At 41.6% G+C, this 15,009-nt stretch overlaps 1 protein-coding gene across 4 annotated transcripts in view; it reads right to left on the bottom strand.

Moving 5' to 3' along the window:
- The window catches only part of Spats2l (spermatogenesis associated serine rich 2 like), a 161,075-nt gene extending 152,567 nt beyond the window's left edge, over positions 1-8,508 (bottom strand). For 2 of the 4 annotated variants that reach the window (XM_026399306.2, XM_026399309.2), the window contains exon 1: positions 8,445-8,508. The gene's annotated coding sequence lies outside the window, so the exon portion shown is untranslated. Of the gene's footprint in view, positions 1-7,635; positions 7,913-7,961; positions 8,047-8,444 lie in introns of those variants that run through there. The other 2 variants (XM_026399310.2, XM_026399307.2) reach the window with 2 other exon arrangements.
- Positions 8,509-15,009: the final 6,501 nt, after the last annotated feature.

Raw genomic sequence — 15,009 nt, 5'->3', positions numbered from 1 at the left:
AGATATAAGAGAGCAAGGCACCAGAGGAAGCAAGAAGGGATGGCATCCAGAGAATTTGCTTCAGACTGAAGGAAGGGAAAGAAAAGAAGAGAATGGGAAAGATCCTCACATTTATTTTATTTCTAAAAAAATTTTTTTGGTAGTTGTAGATGGACAGTGTGCCTTTGTTTTATTTATTTATTTTTATGTGGTACTGAGGACCTAAACCACTGCCTCATACATGTGAGGCAAGCACTCTGCCACTGAGCCACAATCCCAGCCCCAAGACTCTCATTTATAAGGAAGATGGAACACTCCCATTGCTAAACTATTTTTCACTATTAGAAATATAAATGAAATACAATAGTCTCTTGGTATCTGCAGGGGATTGGTTCCAGGACTAGCCTTCACTTCCAGTTACCAAAATCCATGGATGCCCAAGCCTCTGTGGAAAATGGCATAGTCTCTGCAGAAGAACCTACGCACATCCTCCAGTGTACTTTAAATCATGTCTAAATTACTTGCAACACCCAATACAATGTAAATGCTATGTAAATAGTTGTTATACTATATTGCCTAGGGAATAATGACAAAGATTCTTTTTTCAGTATTTTCAATCTGTAGTTGATTGAACCTTTGGAGAGGTAACCTGTGGATACAGAGGGCCAACTGTATAAGTATACAAGAAGGCTTTTTTGTTCTTTAATAATACTACATATCATGCATAAAATCAGATAAAGTTGAACACAGGAAAAATTCACTAGTTTTCTGAAGTTTCAGATCTGATCTTGGTATATTATAAGCCTTTTACACACTTTTGGAGTTCACCTAAACATTCACCTCAGGTAATGTTCTTCATCTGTAGAGCCATAGAGGTAGTTTGTAGGTTGAGGTCTCTCTGACTGGTCCACAGAAATGATCAGTAAATATTTTCAATGTCAATGTGCATTACTCACAGGATGGCATAAGGAAAAGCAGGAGCTTGGGGAACCAGACACCAAATTCATCTACCCCTTATCAACTTTGAAGACTTAATCAAGTTATGTAACTTCCCTGAGCTTCAGTGTCCTCTTCTTAAAAGGGTACGTAATTTCTACCTTGCAAGTTCACTGTGAGGTTTAATGAGATGATAACTACAAAGATGAGGATGAGGATGATGATAACAATGACAGTGGTGACTGCATTCAGTGAATTCGAAATCTCTAAGAATTGGGTGCTCTAACAATGAATTAGTGTTTAGAAACAATCAGCATCTTATTTCCTAAAGGAGACTTAAAAGAATCAAGTCTAATGATAGGAAGCAACCTTAAAAACCCAAATAACAATCAGATATTTGTAACCTTTCTTCATCATAGTACATATGCAGTCTCTGCCCTCAAACTGCCTGGGTTTGATACCTGTTTTGCAAATTCCTAGATTTCCACCTTTCTGGGCTTCAGTTTTGCATTTGGTAAAATGGGGTAACACAAGTATGTATTTCATAGCACTGTGTTTAGGAAAGAAAGATAAAATTGCATGTAATTAAATAAGGCATTGCCTGATACAGTCTTGTTCATGTTTTTTGGTGGGAGTTTTACCAACCCCTGAAATAGCACAATCCAGAATAGGAAAAGCTCTCTTATATTGACCCCAAATGTGTCCTACTGAAACATATACCTGTTGTCCTAGTTTAACAGTCCTTGAGGGTAGTTCTACAGAATCAGAATGAGGGTTCCATTTTAATGGCATTTACTGAGCTCTGACTGGCCGCTTGGGACAATAATCTGGTGTAGGTCTCTCAGTACTTACACTACTATGTGTCAGCACTCACAAGGAGGGAGGCCTTTTCAAGCACTGTTAAGCAAGCTGGATGCTATGCAGGAACATACTGGTCATATTGTTTACAAGATTTATTGTGTGCTTTATGTCATGGCCAGTTCAACACCTGGCATCATATAGAATTATTACAGGTATCTATATATTATTTATGTTCCATTATTAAACACTGCAGATCCCTAGTGTCCAGGAGAACCCTAGCTGGATTTCAGTTTAGAAGTAGCAGTTGTGTAAAGGAAAACTTATGTTAGAATTAAAAAAAAAATCCTAGAATTTAGGTCTCTACTCCCCACCCGACCCCCGTCATCCTTTCTCCATTCATATATTTCTAATAACAGCTATTAAAATCTTATCCAAATCCTTTAAATCATCAGCCAAAACAGCTCTCATTCCAGGGCAGTCCCTTCCATCTCAAACAGAAGGAAAATTTTCTCCTGAGCTCTTAGACTTTTGTTTCCTGGATGCCTGTGTTATTTTTTCCTGCTAGACTACAAAGTCCTCAGCAGAAATAGTGCCTTATATAAAACAAGCCTTACCAAAGGTTTAAAGAATTGAATTTGGTTCTGAATACAACATGATGGATATGGCATCCCTATATCACCTTTCACCCTTAGATGGATTGCCCAGATGATTTTTTTTTTCAATTTATATATAGATGCTTTTAAATGAAAAGGTTGAGTTTTTTTAATTTTAGGGCTGATTAAACAAACTTTTATATAACTGATAACTTTAGCCAAATTGTATCATGTATAAAATACTGGCATCAAGTCTGATGCTTTTATTTTTGCTCACTACTGGGATTCAACCTTAAAATAACTGTAGCTTTCTAAACTCCAACTCACAACTGCTATGCTCCATCATTATCTGAACTCTGGGAAATGCCGAGTCCTCAAAATCCTCACAGCTGATGAATGGAGAGGCTGATTAGAACCACAGAAGAAAAGTGGGAGAAACTCCTTGACAGATGCCTCCCTCAAATGCCTGACTCTTTTTCCAATTTCAACATTACTTTCTATGTTAACAAATATTTATTGAGGTCATGACAACGTGTCAGGTTGTGAGCTGACACATTGGTAAGCAGCACAGAGACAGTAACAAGGCCCATCACTTGAAAACAAATCACCCTGTGGGTTATTCATTCAACAGGTGTACTTGTCAAGTACATGCTATAACCAGGACTATAGTTGGTCCAAAGACATAGTATGAGGTATATCTGTGCCATTAAGGAACTTTCAATCTAGTTGGATAAGCAAGAATGAAGCACACAACAGTGGGAGGAGGATCTAAGAAGGTCTAAAGAATGATGCAGACAAAAGGGCAGAAGAGGAAGAAACCAATGGGAATAAAAAGATCAGATCAAGGTTTGAACTTGAAAAGTGCAGTCGGGTCAGAGAAGCATGAAAAGGCATTCTAAAAGGCAGAGTGTAAACAAAAGGGAACAAGATAAAGGAGCATGTCATCTAAGAAGGACAGTGATGCTCTAACTAGTAAGAGCTGATGTTTGGCATTGGAAAGAAGTGGCAAATAAGGTTGACATGTTAAAATTGAGCAAGACTATGAGTTACATGAAAACCAGGTTGAGAGGCTGAACTGTATGCTAAAGGCAAGAGGGCTGAGCAGAGCCCTCGAAAGTATTTGAAATATAGTTGCTCCTTGACTTACTGTGGAGTTAGGTCCTGTTAAGTCCATTATAAGTTCAAAATATCATAAAAGTTGAAAATGGATTTAATGCACCTAACCTGAAGACTATGATAGCTTACCCTACCTTAAACCTGCTCCTAACACTTATATTAGCCTACAGCCTGGCAAAATCCTGTATCACAAAGACTATTTTATGACAAAGCATTTACTATCTCAAGTACTTTATTGAATGCATGTATCCAAAAAGCACTGGCAACACAGTACAGTATGGAGTATCCATGGCTAACTGGTAGCCACCGGGATGCCACTGCCCAGCGTCATTGCTAGCCTAGGAAAAGGTGAAAATTCAAAGTACAGTTTTCTACTGAATAAGCATTGCTTTCACACAATCATAAAGTTGACAAATCCTAAGCAGGACCATCCTAAATTAGGGATCATCTATATTGGAACTAGCACTAATTTTAGAATCATCTAAACCTGAGTTCAACAAAGTGAGTGTTATTGTGAGACCTCCTTGGAGAAGAGTTCTAAAAGAAACATTTTAGGGAGGTTGATGAGATGGAAGTGCACAGAATGGGAAGATGCAATAACAGACCAGATGCAATAACAGACCAGAGTGTAGAGGACTGTAGCAAACAATTTTGGCGGAGGGTTGGGCTCCAAGGGAAGTGAAGAATGAAAAGGAAATGTGGAGGCGGGCTCTTGGAGAAACTGTTACAAAGGAAGAATTAATAGGACTTGACACAGTTTTCCAGAGGGAAAAAGGCAGAAAAGAGTCAGGGGTGGATCTAGCTTTCCAGTTTGGATAATACCAAAAAAAATATTAAGCAGTGGAAAGTCTTTTCACCATCACCAGAACAAGTTTAGCAGATAATATGAAAAGCTTGTTATCAGACCTGTACTCTAATAACCTGACAGTAGCACACCCCTGTGAAAAGTCTATTAAACAAAGTGTCTATATTGGTATTAGAGATAAGAATACATATGATGTACCAATAGAAAACACTTAAAATTTATAAGAAAATAAAAATACTAGTTATTAAACAAAAGTAATTAAAATTATATAGAGATAGCTTCACAGATTATTTTTCTCAGCTATGGTACTCAGGGGATCCTATCCATTACTATAACACTGTACAAATAAACTTTCTATAGAAATTCAACATATGGTCTATTTACATAACGAGCATCACAACTCCAAATTAGCCATTTTGATGTGTCAAGGAAATAACACCTTCATAGCAAACTACTTCAAAAAAGGGAAGTAAAAAGTTTGTTTTTCTTCTATAAGTATGTTTACTGGTTTTTGAACTGTTTGTATCATGAATCCTATTTTAATTGCGTGATTACACTCTAAGGGAAACAGTGATGGAATGAACTGATCAGGTGAATTATGCACACTCATTTAGGGTTCAACGCACAGGCCCAACTACTTTTATCTGTCTATATGATCTGTTGTCCTTACAAAAGCTCCTGTGTATAGAAGTTATAGCAACCATCAGATTTAATTATCACAGTCAAATAATAGTAAAAGTTCTACAGAAAATGACCAAAGAAACAATACCATGGAACAGTGACTAAGCAGTACTTGTCTGCTGCATACAAAACATACTCCACTCTTTGTCATATAGTAGGACAGTTGGCAGCAACCTCAATCTTACCAGGACTGACTTTCATGTCTTCCATCTTATCAAAACTTTTGTAACCAAAAGTTCTCATCGTGGCTTACTTCACAAGAACTGAATAAAGGTAACAGAATGCAGACCATCTATGCACCTCCAACCTACCACCATTAATAAACACTCATTGTTAAGGAAAGTATGATTTTCTGATCCTATGCTGAGAAACTGATTTAAAAAAAAATAGGACCAGAAGCAAGACATTTCTAAAGCTTAATATCTGGTGGAAAGTATTAGCAGTTACATGGCAAAAGTGACCAATAAGACGCTTCATTTTGGTAGTGTTTCAAAGATGGTCATGGTGTTGCTGATGTATTTTGTTTCCCAGATGAATACTGAGGTGGAGGAATTGGCTTCAGAAGCAGGCACATACTATTCTCCACAACAGCCATTTGAAAAATTGGGTAAACAGAGAAAGTAACAATTGAAGACTTTCCTTAGGAGGTTCCTCCTAAAAACAAAAATGAGTACAAAAGGAGTATTGATCATTTTGACTACCTAAAAGAGCACAATAAAATAAGTTGATTCTTGGGAAATCATTTAATATTTTCAAGGAATAAAGAAAGAAAATTGCCAATTAATATACCCTTTTCCCAGATGTTCAGTTTTTGCTAACCCCTTAAATATTCTCTGCATTCAAGTGAGTGTATTTTTATGCAAATTATTTCGGGGAACTAGTCTCTGGTTTGTGTGTATTTAAAGCCACACAGATCTAGAATTTGATGTGTTTTTGTTCTGCTTTTCCATAAAAAAGGTTTTAACTCAGCGTGAGTTTATTCTGAAACTCTAATTAGCGACTGCAGTAGTATTTGCCTTGTACAAACAGAAAATCATTCCCAAAGATGATTTTTCCCCAGTTAAAGAACCAGGCAACTTTATACCCAGATATTTTAAAACATTACAGTTACCTGATAAGACTGTCTCCCTACACACTACATGGCTTTCTGGTTAAGTAACACAATTTTATAAGGCCTATAAAATACTTTATCCAGAAGGCAACTTTATTTTTAAAGAGTATCTTTCAAAATAATTGGTTTTACTACTTGAATAGTCTTTTCTATTTCTGACTTCCTGTCCTTTTCCCTGCCATAATGCACATATGCTTAATTCTTTGAAAAACAAAATCAGAGTAGCAATGAAATGTTCCTTTAAGACAAACTAAAATGATGTTAGAAAGGTCACCCGACCTTACTCTTTTCTCTGTAAAATCTCTTTCTCTGCAAAGGTTCTAAAATGTCTGAATCGTTTTTTCTCCAAGTCTGTGGGCCGTGAGAGGAGGTTGGTAAATATTTCAATATTTTTTTAAAAAAATTAAATAAGTGAAAATATTACACATAATATTTCACGTTAGGAAAGAAAGAAGCTGTGTTTGAAGTTCAAGGGTTTTCACTAGTTCTCAAGCTAGAGATGCTGTAAAACACTCAAAGGAAAATGCTGTACAGAAAGAATCTTTAATGAAAGTGTCAGGTCTCCAAAACCTTAGCATCTGCTAAAATCAGGATTCCTGGGAACCGAGGCTCTTATGAAGTTCACACACACACACACACACACACACACACACACACACACACACCTCCAAACACTGAAAACCTCCTCTAGAAGATGCGAGGCTTCAGTCCCAGTCCAGGTGAAGCCGGCCCTTCACCCCACGCCTGCAGTAGCGTGGACCAACAGAGCCTGTGCAAGCCGGCAGGGCGATCTTCCCAGACACGCGAAAGTGAAGTGTGTCCAGACAGCGGGAAGAACGCTTTCCGCGTGTGGGCAACAACCCGCGGTCTTGAGCTCCGGGGGCCCGCCCGCCGACTCTGGGGTCCACCCGCCCAACGCTGCGGCGCAACCGCTTGTCCCACGGCCGGGGCTCTGGCGACCACTCCGTCCACCAGCCTGCCACCGCCGAGCGTAACTTGGACACTGGACACAGGGGATCTCCTGGCATCCCGATCCCGTCAGGGGCCCAAGGGCGCAGACTTTCCGCGACCCACGGCCCCCGAACCCTGCCGGGATGAGGACTGGAAGATCTTGGCTGACGCGGGCAGCCGGGCGGCTCGGAGCTGGAGGGCGGCGTGCGACGGGAGGTGGGTGGGTCACACTCCCGTTTGGGAGTGCAAGGGGGCGCCCGCGCGGGAGGAGGGCAGACAGGGAACGCGGCCGCGGGCCATTCAGATCCGGGGCGGGCGGGTCCACGTCGGAGCGCAGCGGCCACACGTTCGCCCGGGGCGCGCCGATGTGCGCTGGAGCCAGCGCCGCCTCCCGCTCGCTCGCGCCGGCCGGAGAAGGGAAGGACGGCGACCTCCGCGTCCGGCCCGCGCCGCCAGCCCGCGTCGGCGCCGAGCGCGGGCCACACCCAGCACCGCGGGAGGCGGCGGGGGCTGGGCGGCCCGGACTGCGGAGCGCGCGGCCGAGCCGAGCCTCCATCCTCGCCGCGCAGGCCCCGCCGCGTCTGCCCGCGCTCCGCGTCCTGGCGCGGGCCGGCGGGCGTAGAGGGGGTCCCGGGAGGCGGCGACCGCGGCTCCTGGCTTACCTCAATGCCGAGCGTCGGTCGCTCTGTCCCGGGTCGGGGCCGGGAACCGGGGGCGCGGTCGCCGGGGGGAGGCGCCGTGGCAGTGGCGGCCCCTGCAGCGCGGAGGGCGGGCCGAGAGGGAGCCGCTGCTGGGCCGCGCGCCGTCCCGAGCTCGCCCTGCGCTGCCCGCTCTCGCGGCGGAGAGCGCAGCCGGCTCGGCCCCTGGACTGGATTCCTTCACTGACACAACTCCGACTCGGCCGGCTCCACGCAGGGACACTCCCGCCCCGCGCAGGCTGCCCCCGCCCGCCGGCCCGCCGGCCAGCCCGCCCCTCAGTGTCACTCACCAGGCGCACACACCCCGAGCCGGCGCCCCTCGCTCCTGCTCGCACACACAGCGCTGCTCACGCCTCTCTCGGGTTTTGTATCCGCTCACACGCACGTTCTGACACAGATCCCGTCCCTCCACACGCCCTCCCTAGCTCCTTTCCCACCCTACTTTCTAGAAGAATCCCCATACAGCTTCCGCACTTTGCTTCCTTGCTCCACACCAACCTCCTTGCCTCTCCCCCAAACGTCCACCTCACGGAAACTCCCCCCGTTATTCAAAGATTGTGTTACAACCCGCAAGAGTTGCAAGGGAATCATCCTTCCCTATCCAGGAAAATGAACTTCGCTCCCACCAGCACTGTCTGCAAAGGCAAGATGCTTCTCCTTTTAGAAGGTAGTAATGCGTTCTGGTGACGGTCCAAGTTCAAAATGTAAACAAAGATAGCCTATTGAAAATGACCCGAAAAATAGGCACGGATAAAGTAGAGACTCAGTCTGACCTTGCAAATCCGGCTACCCCGGAGTGTTCTGGCCCCTTGCCCTCGCTCCTGGACTCACCCTGGGTTCTAAACGTGTGTGTGTGTGTGTGTGTGTGTCTGTGTGTGTGTGTGTGTGTACGCGCGTGCGCGCGCGTGTATGATCGGGGTGGGGGGCGGGTCGATTACGGAGGGAGAGAGAGATAACCGAGTTACAATGAGACGCCTTAGGCATCGGCCCGTGGGTTTCTGCCTGAGAGTGCAGGAGTCGGGAGAGTAAAGGCAGTTTCTCAATCATTATTCATGATGGAAGCACTTTAGATAACACGCCTCTTCCAGAGGCAGCAGAGTGAAATGCAGGCAGCTCTCCAGTTTATTTTTGAACAGCAACTTCCTAGCCTCTCTTTTTTCTCAATACCAGTAACTGTTTCTAGGCGACTGCATGGATGTCAAAGCCCCTTACAAATATCAGACCGGAGTCAGTTATGCCTCTCAAGCTCTAGGGTGTGTAAGGTTTCCTGAGTGTACAGCAGAACTGTCTATGGTCCCATGTTCAGAAATTTATAATTTTAAATAAAATACACCTTTTGGGTTAAGTTTAAATCTTCTAACAAAACGTGCCTCTGTTGACAATGCACAACCCTAACAAACAAGAGAGGAGCTAAAAGGAAAACACTTATTTTCTTTCGCGACTTGTGCGACTTGTGCTGATTGTTCTTGTTACCTAATAGTCACACTGGATTAGCATGTGGATCACGAATTCATTTAAAATATAAACACATGTTGGTTAAATTATGCGTATTAGCTGATATAATCCTTCATACATTCCCACCAGGTATCTATTATTTTTTATTTATTTATTTTTTTTACAGGTAAAGAAACAACTGAATCACAGAGAGGTTTAAGTTTTTAGCTAATAAATGGTGGAAGAATTACTCATTCTCAGAGAGGCTGGCCCCACCTATGCTGCAGATAGGAAAGCTTACTTCTAGAGGCCCCACATGTGGAAGACAAACACCATCCTATTGCTTAGTAAGTTATGGTGAAGTAGGTAACTTGTAAAAGTTTGACTTGGAATTTGATGCACATTGCAGGGTTTTTTTTTTTTTGCAGAATAATTCACATAAGTTTTGAGAGAGGTAGTTCCCATATAATTAGAATTCTAAAATGAATAATAAATTGTTGCTTTTCTAGGAAGTGCTTTGAATTCAATCCCACTTCATAATCTTTCCAGAACTCCAAATCCAACTTGCTTAGTGAGGTCTGACCAAAAAAAAAAAAATACTCCCAAGAACTGAATGTGACATTTGAGGGCTGTTTCCAGGAAGTAGGTAGTGGCCATAAGAATAACTGCTACGTGTACTGAGAGGAAAGATGTTAAAGCATTAAGATGATGAAAAAACAAATGGAGAATAGTAGTGTAGTAACACTATACCACATGCTAGGCTAAAACTAATTCTTTACTGGGAATGCGGGTCTCCCTCCATGAAAAGATAAGTATAAAGCAACTGTGTAAAACAATTCTATCTTTCAAGAGTTAGCTAAGGGCTCAGCCAAAGAACTCAGACTTATAAGTTTTGTAGATAGTTTCAAATCAAACTTAGACCCTTTGCTATTCAAAATAATTTACTCTGGAAAAAATAAAACCTTCAGTTTCTGGAAGAGAGGGTTTAAATGCTTATTGGAATGTAAGGAAAATCTTGCACATCAAATAACTAACAAAGCGATGCTTTGTTAGGTCAAGAATAACTTATTTTTCTATTATTATTTGGAGGTAAAAATCTAAAGAAAAAGAATACATATTGGTGTTTTCACTATATTTTGAAAATTTGTTTGAAAAAATTATTGTTTGCAATTATGACTAGGAGATTGTCTGATGCTAGTATGATTCTGTTGTTCAAAATGATTCTCTATGATTTTAATCTATAAATGTTTTTTTACAGAAATTTTGAAAGTGCAGGTTTTATTTCTAAAGCAAATGTCTTCTGAGAGGTGATCAAAATACGTTAGTTTCTATTTTCTAATATTTTCATGTAGGTAATTTAAAACTGTACCTACTGTTTTCTTCCGAATTTCCACCCACACCTTTATCCAATGTGCTCATAAGCATCGGAGTCAATAAACCTGACTGCTACAGTATTGATTCCAGCAAAACGCCATGTTTCTTACTTTCCACCCCTAGATTGTGCTGGATTCCTGATTCTCCTGATTCTAGGCATAGTCATTGAGAGCAGGGTTCACCTTCACAGAAGTAGCTCAGATCCCAGAAGCTGGCTTTTAGGCCACAATCACTTGTGTAGTATCTATTTGAATTCTGATATCTGAACAAGTCATGTGGATAGGGAGTGATTTTAGTTGCTAGGCTCCAGATTGCTATTAAATATCCAGACCTGATAGAGATCAGGGATCCTGGACTTTGACTGGGTGTAGTCACTAGGTAAAATCTGGGTTACCTCCCTTAAGGGAGGGGATGAATGTGGTTGTGTGTGTGTGTGTGTGTGTGTGTGTGTGTGTGTGTGTGTGTTAGAGAGGTATTTTATTAGGGCTGGTCACAGATATTCCTTCAAAGCAGATTGTGGGATTGCACTTCTCCTCCTGACTGAAGTGGAATAGAACCCTGCAAGTTGCTTCAGATGGATGGTATTGATGAATATCACTCTGGGAAAAAGTTAGGAGCTAATGTAAAGGTCACCACATTCTCTTTTCCTTCTAGTACTGCAAACCACAAGGTGCAAAGTGATGGCCAGTCTTCCAAGATGGAGTGAATGATGACAGTGAGCAGTGCCATCACTCTGTCCTTAGTGGGCATACAGGATAAGCAAGAAATAAAACTTTGTTATTTTAAGCACTGAGATCTGGAGGTTGTTTTATTCTTCAGTATACTATAGCCCCTCAGGTGGAAGCTAAGGCCCTTGAGATTTCAGAGCAAGAGTCACAAATCATTTCCATAAAGGGCCAGATAGCTGTGTTCTTCATGTGGTCTTTATCACAAGTATTCAACCCTGCCATTTGATGGGAAAGGAGCCAGAGACTCTGTAAAAAATGGGCATGGCTGTGTTCCAATAATAATTTATTTCCAAAAAAACAGATGGTAGGCTGGATGTAGGTAATGTTTGTTGACTCCTTATCTAGAGGAGGGTAGAAGTAGAATGGAAGCAGACTGGGTCTCTGAGTCACCCTTTGGTATCTACTGGCTGGACACCCACAGTGAATTGTTCTCTGAATAAAAATACCTTCTGAGTTAAGCATAACAAATACCTTATCTTACTCCACATTTTAGAAGAAATTCCAGATAGATTAATAATCTCAATATTTAGAAGAACTAGAAAAGACTTAAGAAACTGATTTACAATATTGGTTATTTTTTACCACAAAAGAATTTAAAATTTTGGTTCAGTGAAATGTACCAAAAACAAGGTTACTTAGTGGGAGAAAATATATGCAATATATATACACAACAGGAAAAGGTTACTGTTTTTACTCACAGCTTTTAAAAATCACTATGGACAAGGGCTGGGGATATAGCTCAGTTGGTAGAGTGCTTGCCTAGCATGCACAAGACCCTGGGTTCAAACCCCAGCACCACAAAAAAAAAAAAAAAAAAAAAAAGGCAAAAATCACTATGGACAAGAGAAGCAGTAAGATAAGAAAATGGATAAAGAATATGCAGAGGGCTGGGGATGTGGCTCAAGCGGTAGCGCGCTCGCCTGGCCTTCGTGCGGCCCGGGTTCGATCCTCAGCACCACATACAAACAAAGATGTTGTGTCCGCCAAAAACTAACAACAACAAAAAAGATAGTGACATCCCTGGAAAATAAAACCCCAAGCAGGCTGTTACTTGCCCCCAAACATTTAAAAAAATATATGCAGAGGCAATTCTTGAAAGAAGGAATTGTGCTAATAAGCATATGAAAACATACTCAGTCTCACCACTGATCATAGTGTAAATTTTATTTCTGAAACTTTTTAATTAATTTTATTTTTTCGTGCTAAGGATTGGATTCATGGGCACTCGAACACCGAGGCACATCCCCAGCCCAATTTTGGCATTATATTTAGAAACAGGATCTCACTGAGTTCTTTAGCATCTCGCTTTTGCTGAGGTTGGCTTTGAATTCTCAATCCTCCTTCCTCAGCCTCCCAAGCCATTGGGATTACAGGCAGGCGCCTCCACACATGACTAAAATGTAAATTTTGAGAAGCATATTTTTAAAATTTGTCTATTTGGCAAAAATGTTTTAATATCAAGTGTTTGTGAGTGTGTATAAGAAATAGAAACTGTCATACTTAACTGACTTTAGTGTGAATTAATAAACATTTTTTGGAAAGCAATTTGCAGTATTTACAAATACTAAAAATACATGTAACCTTTGACTACACATTTCCACTACAAATTACCTCTCCTGCAGAAATACCTAGTGTGCAGAAATGTATTTACATAGATGTCTATTGTAGAATTTGTAAAAGTAAAAAAAAAAAGACTGCATCTCAACATTACATATAGAAGAATGGCTAAATAAATTGTTCTCACCTAGCCTGCGGAATAATAAATAACTTGAAAAATGAGGGAGATACATGTGTGTTGACATGGAAGTGTATCCATGATATATTTCTGAGTGATCAGAGCAAGTCAGAACACTATGTACAATATAAACTCCAAGAAGTGGGGAGGGAGGATGGAAATCTACTTGCCTGGAAGGATACTCACACAGTGACCTTGCCTTAGGGTGAGGCTGAAGGTGGGCAAACTTCCACTTTTAACTCTGTACACTTCATTTTTCCCCCATGGTATATCACTTTTATAATCATAATATTATTTAAGAAGTGAAAGGATGGATGGCAAGAGAGAATGAAAGAAAAACCCATTATGGACACTGGCCAAGGCCGAGGGTTTGAGTGCAAGTGGGCAGAGGAACAAAGACTTGTTGGAGACTTGCTGAGGCAAATCCAAAGGAATGAGTCATTCCCTTGGTGTTCCAGTACAACAGATCGAGTGATGACCTGGAACCAGAGTTCTGCATGGAAATTTTCCAGAGAAAATGAAGAGTTGGGGGTGAGAAAAGAAAGCATAACCTAACCGGCCTGAGGGCAAAGCATGCTGGAAACAAAACCCCCAAATGCTGTACCTTGGCTGAACTTATGAGATTATCTTTTCACTGCTTCAGACCTTTTTAGGTTAAATTTTTTTTCCCTTAGAAGATGTTCCTGAAATGAACATACACCTAACAGAAGGTTGGGTTTGGTTTTAAAGGTACATGTCACTGCGTATTCTAGGAAGCTCCATTGACCTTGGTTGTGGCAACAAGAATGACAAATGGCACCAGTGTATGTTGTAGGTGGACAGGCTGTAATTCATTCAGGAAGCACAATTTGTTCTCAGATGTGCAATTAGTACCTCTGTTTACCTAGAGCAATTTTGTCATGAGTGTGCTATTGAGCATATTTTCCTATGTTTATTAACCATTTAAGTAATGCCATTATTGATCTGTTACTTAGTACAGTTTTATCTATTAATCATAGTTGCACTCTAAAACTCCCCACATTATTTTATTTACCTCATAAACAAAGGACCACTAGTATTGCTTTTGGAGGTCCAAAGTTTAAGGGGTCTTCTTGTGAACCCAAACTCACTAAAGAGAAACCTTTGGATTCCTCTGGGTCACAGCATAAGAATAAGCTGAAGACAGATGCAGGCATATCTCTGGTTTGTTTGTTCTGCCTGTTTTTGTCCAGATCCTCCCAAATGTGGAACTGGTCTTGCCTAGAGTGGAATCTGGCATGTGAGTTATGCTTATGACATTGAGATGGTATCTTAATTTGCTAGGGCTCTGATAACAAAGTACCTTAGACAAAATGGCTTAAACAACAGGAATTTCCTGTCTCAGCGCTGGAGGCTGGAAGTCCCAGATCAAGATGTCAGCAGAATGGGCTCCTTCTGAGGGCCAGGAGGGAATCTTTTTCAGGCTTCTCTGCTGGGTTATAAGTGGCTAACATCCTTCTTTGTCTCTTTACGTTGTCTTTCCTCTGTGCATGTCTACCTCTATGTCCAAATTCCCCATTTTCATAAGGATTCCAGTCATATTGGATTAGCGCCTTCCAGTGACTTCATCTTAAATGACCCTGTCTCCAAATAAGATCTGTTACACTTCCAACAGATCATTTTGGGGGAGGACACAACTCAACCCATAATAGATGGGATAATAATTGATACAGTGGGATTGAGCCAGAGCTGCTAACTGGTTACCTAGGGTTCTTGATCAGATCTTGATCAGATTCTATTACTCTCACATTCCACAGTGTTTTGCTTCCCCTTGTCCCATATTCCTGTTGATTGTTTTTTTGAGAGGGGGGTACTAGGGACTGAACTCAGGGACACTCAACCACTGAGCCATATCCCCAGCTCTATTTTGTATTTTATTTAGAGACAGTGTCTCATTGAATTGCTTAGCACCTTGGTTTTGCTAAGGCTGGCTTTGAACTCACAAACCTCCTGCCTTAGCCTCCCGAGCCACTGGAATTACAGGCATGCACCATCATGCCCAGCATAGTCCTGTTGATTCTTATGTATTGCTCCATCTTTTTTTTTTTT

Source organism: Urocitellus parryii, chromosome 1 (genome assembly GCF_045843805.1).
Source record: "Urocitellus parryii isolate mUroPar1 chromosome 1, mUroPar1.hap1, whole genome shotgun sequence".
NCBI classification, from domain to species: domain Eukaryota; kingdom Metazoa; phylum Chordata; class Mammalia; order Rodentia; family Sciuridae; genus Urocitellus; species Urocitellus parryii.
This window is presented reverse-complemented; position numbering and strand designations above follow the sequence as displayed.